This window comes from Equus przewalskii, chromosome 19 (genome assembly GCF_037783145.1).
Source record: "Equus przewalskii isolate Varuska chromosome 19, EquPr2, whole genome shotgun sequence".
In the NCBI taxonomy this organism is placed as follows: Eukaryota; Metazoa; Chordata; class Mammalia; order Perissodactyla; family Equidae; genus Equus; species Equus przewalskii.
The window spans coordinates 7,308,505-7,313,268 of NC_091849.1; the positions used below are offsets into that span (position 1 = coordinate 7,308,505).

The 4,764-nt window shown below is 49.2% G+C and overlaps 1 long non-coding RNA gene across 1 annotated transcript; it reads left to right on the top strand.

Moving 5' to 3' along the window:
• The first annotated feature begins 1,393 nt into the window (after window positions 1–1,393).
• LOC139077231 (uncharacterized) lies at window positions 1,394–3,696 on the top strand. The gene is made up of 2 exons (XR_011529559.1): window positions 1,394–2,026; window positions 2,147–3,696. It is a non-coding gene; the product is annotated as an uncharacterized lncRNA (long non-coding RNA).
• Window positions 3,697–4,764: the final 1,068 nt, after the last annotated feature.

Genomic DNA, 4,764 nt, shown 5'->3' on the forward strand with positions numbered 1-4,764 from the left:
CCAGCACATTAAAATGATCATTATTTTCACTGCGAGAGAAGAGGTTTTTATGGAGCTCCTCCCGCTGTCTGCTTGGTAAATTGAAAGACAGAAAGAGAGAGAGAAGAGAAAGTAGATTAGCAGTTGCTTTTGGCTGATGGGGTGTGGGGAGATGAAGGGATGGGAGGGTGGCAGCTTAAAGGGGACAGCTGAAGGGGTTTCTTTTTGAAGTGATAAAAATGTTCTAAAATTGATTGTAGCGATGGTTGCACAACTTTGTGAATGTACTAAAAACCAATGATTTGTGCACTTCAAGTGGGTGAATTGTGTGGTACATAAATTATCTCAATAAGGCTATTTCACACATACACACACACACAGAGATCGACAAGGAAGTGCCATCAGAGAACTTTACATCTCTCCGTGTTGATGGAAGAGAAGAGAGATCATCCAGATAGGGTCCCAGGTGAGGTTGGAGGGGTGTTGGGGAGCAGAGAGAGCCCTGCAGGGGGGCAAGGAGCTGGTGCAAAGGCTGGAGGGTGGGAGGTGGGAGGCTGTGAACAAGGAGGGTCAGAGCCCCGGCCTGGCAGATGTGGCTCTGTTGGTAGATCTCAGGGTCTTAACTGGTAAACCAGCAACCAGGTCTCTCTTCAGGTTAAGGTGTGCAGAGATTCCTGGCAAGAGGAGGACCAGGGATCAGGCTGCCCAGTCCTCTCTGCCCAGCTCAGGAATGTCGCTGCCCACCACCCCTCTCCCCTGCCAGCTCTAGACTAGCCTTCATCCTCAGAGCCAGGTGACCTCAAAGCTTCAGGGACGTGAAAAGTAGATCCCTTCCAAAAAAAATTAGATATGTAGGTAGGTAGAGAGATAGATGGGTAGATAGACCTTGACTGATTCCAAGGATAGTATCGTGAGATCAAAAAAACCATGGTTTGGTTCTTAATTTGACAAATTCCTAGCTCTAGGATGTTGCCAGGTAACTTACATCTAAACCTCACCTTCTTCCTCTGTAAAATGGGCATGGAACTGGTGCTCACTTCAGGCGGTTGTGTGGGGATGAAATGAGAAGGTGAGTGTGAAGCTTTACACACAGTAAGCACTCAGCACGCATCCGTTGCTGTCAGCCTTCATCTTTATCTTACTGTGAGCATGAACTCACTGTACACGTAAGGAAACCAGGAGCCTGAAAGCGAGGACTGCAATTCAGGTCTGACCCTCTATCGGCTCCGCCCTGCAGACGATGCGCCGACTTCCCACCTGGGAAAGCGATGTATTCAAATAAGACAAAGTCAGAATACGCTCCTCTGACTCACCTGTAAGTGGGCTGGGAGTGCTGGAACCCCTACCTAAGCACCGCCTGGGGCGGGAGGCGGGGCGGGGGTAATCAGAAGAAAAAAAGCCCTGGATGAGATTAGGGGTCTCATTTTACGGTACCCCAACTCTGCGGAAGGAAACACTCCGCTGGCCCTGGACTTGGCCCCGAAGGCCGCGCCCCTCTTCAGGGACGCTCGGTTGAGGGGCGCTCAAGCCTCCCTCTGGATTTCCATCCTGCGCTCAGAAGTTCCTGATGACGAATTGGGATCAGTATACATGGCTGGCGTCATTGTGATTTGGAGTCCTTTCCTGCTACAGGAAGGGAGGGAGTGTGAGGAAAAGATGCTGTGGTTTGGAAACAACAAGCGAAAGCACCCCTGACAAAAATTCCCCGGGCCAGAGGAAGACAAGGCACCTGGAGGCTGGGTCCAGGTTTAGGACCCCTTGGATTGCAACGGGCTCCCCGCCGCTGGAGGGACAGGAGAGGTCAGAGTCTGAATCGGAAGCCTTTTTTTAGAAGGCACCTCGCTGGAAATGAGTCCCTCCTTCTGAACTCATTTCTTCTCTGGGCTTTGTTCCAGCAAGAGTTGCTTTTTGAAACAGGAGAAGCCCCTGCACCCAAAGTGGGCCTCGGGGCTAAGCAGGACCAGTTGCCAGCCTGTAGGCTGCTCCTGACTGCTGAGGAGGCCCCTCCCAACCTCCAGGGAAAACCTCTGTGCTGCCTTATCTCCAGGTGAGCAGGGGTCCAGTAGAGAAGGAAAGGGTGAGTGTGGGTGGGGGACAGGACAATAGCTCAGTTGTTGTTGCACAAGGCACGCCCTCATCACCGGTTTCATTTCTTCTTCTGAGCCAGGAATCCACCCTCGGAGGCTCACGCCGAGCTGACGTCAAGAGGAGCCGCGCACGCACCTCAGAAAGCAAAATTGGGGCGCAGGCTTCAAAGGCAGCGGCATCTTCCTTCACAGCAGCTCTGAACAGTCGTCTGGTGTCTGTCTCTTTAAATGCCTGTATTTTATTGTTCCAGATGATCAGTTCTTTATGGGCAGCGACGGGAAGACAGCTGAGTGGTTCATGAGTTGGTGGTTTATAAAATCAACACAAGCTTTTGTCTGTCTTTCTCTTTCTAATCCACGCTCATTCTTATACTCAGGAGTAAAAGAAAAAACACCACAAACAGAAGACAGAAGGTTGTCTTTTTACCCCAGTCTGTATTTGGGGATCCTCATAGCTGACTGACATAGACCAGGCGGCTAGACCAGGCCAGGAACAGGAATATCCCATGAAATTACTAGAGAAGGGTGTTCCTTGTTTTGCTTCCTAAAGTCAGAGCTCTGAGGGTGAGGAGTCCCTGCCCTGGGGGTCAGTCTGTCCTGAGAAGTCATTGAATCAAGGCAGGGTGGGGTGCAGCCACACCCCATTGGCCTGAGACTGTGGGACTGGATCCAGATCTGCTACTTACTGCCTCTGTGACCCAGTGTGAGCCTTGGTTTCTTACTCCATAAAATGAGCATTGCAGTTGTACCTACTGCATACAGCTATTACACAATAAGTATTAAAAACAGTGCTTAGTAAATGTGCAAAGACGCAATGTTAAAAATGAATGTGTGGTCCTTGAGTTTCCTAATGGGGAAACTGAAATTCAGAGAATTGGGGCTAACATAGTTCAGAGTCCAGTCCAGAACTCAGACCTCCTGGCTCACGGTTTGAAATTTTTTGATTATTATTATTATTATGCACCAGTCAAAAGACTCCTGGATGTCATCAACCATGTTTTTAATTAGAGCAGGAGTTGTGACAAAAGACATGGCCCTGGCTGGCTCAGGCTGCTCACAATGCGTCCTCGGCCCCGGCAGCTTGGGAACCCCTGGAGATGGGGGCTAGGTAGCAGCAGTGTAGACCCAGCCCTGCTTCCCCCTGCCCTGGGCTTCCTGCAGAATTCTACCAGGGAAAAGCAGAGCATTTTTTAACCTCAGGCCCCGCAGGACCAGTTCAACTGATCCCATCTTATCAACAGAGTAATTAAGTGTGGTTTTTCTGGAACTGGACACTCTCGTCCAGTTCAGGCCGGTTTAGACCACCAACCCATCAACTGGGCCTATGCAAATACTGACAATTGATCTTTTTCATGTCAAGGGACTAAAAACTCCACCCACAGATCATGGTAAGGCCACCATTTTGTGAACATGGGTCCTGTGAAGAGGCATGAAGCAAGACTACTCCTGCACGGATCGTCAATTGCCTCATTTCTCCTCACCTCCAATCATCTAATCGCACACTGCAGACCACCTTGCCCCCTACCCCATAAATATCCCTGAGTTCCCCTTCTCAAGGAGGCAGATCTGAGATTGATTCTCCCACCTTCTTGCTTGGCCACTTTGTGATTAAATCCTTTCTCTTTGCAAACTTGTCATCTCGGTGATTGACATAATCGTGCAGCAGGCAAAACCTGATTCGGTAACAATTTCACACTGAGCTCATTGCATTCCAGGACAGCCCTGTGGGGTGACGTAAGGCTAGAAAAGCTGAGAGATTTGCCCAAGACCCCATGATGGATGAGTAGCTAGGCTGGGACTCAAACCCTGGTCTCCTGGCTCCAAGTCCTGTGTTCTTTCTCCTGGGCCATGCGCCCTGGCATTGCCGGCCACAGCCCGTCAAGGAGAAGGAAAAGTGGGCAGTGTGAGGGGGAAAGTCCAGGAGCACAGTGAACTGTTCAACTATTAGGGAAGAAAAATGTCTGGTGGGCCGAGGGCCTCTTGGGTTTGCATAGACTATTTTGAAAGGATCAAGCAATTTAAATATTAGCAGCATGCAGATCTAGGTAGCTGTATTCCATGGAGGCTGTAGGAGGAATTATGTGAAAGGTGACAGAGCTGAATGACTCCATAAAGCAATGGGAAAATTTCTACCACACTCTGTCTGTGTTTGCAGGGGCTGTAGGCTATTGTCACCTCTTCCAACTTCTCTGAAACAATATAAAAGTGCAAGTGGCCATCCAGGGCTTACCTCACTGCTAAAGGACACAGGTTTTAAAAAGTAGAGAACCATGCTTGTTCAGCAAAAGTCCTGAGCAATGAATGATTCACTCACTCGCATAAGAGGGGGAAAAGAAACATCTGAGGAAATTTGGAATATTGAAAAATATTTTATGTATTTGGAAAGAATTGTGAAGAAAAAAGTTCTACACATCTCCTGGGTTCCATGACAAGAAAAGAACAAAGGTGACACTTTGTCACCTGTTAGCTCAGAAGAAGTTTCCTTCCTCCGTCCCACCTCTCTTCCCTCCTTCCCTTCTTCCTCCCTCCCTATCTCCCTCCCTCCCTTCCTTCTCTTCCTACCTTGCTTCCTTCCTCCCTTCTTCCCTCCTTCCTTCCTCCTTCTTTCCTCTGATGGTCATTAATCAGTCACTTACGCATTCAACAAGTACTGAGCACCTCCACTGACCACTGAGGATTCACGGATCATCGTTCTTAC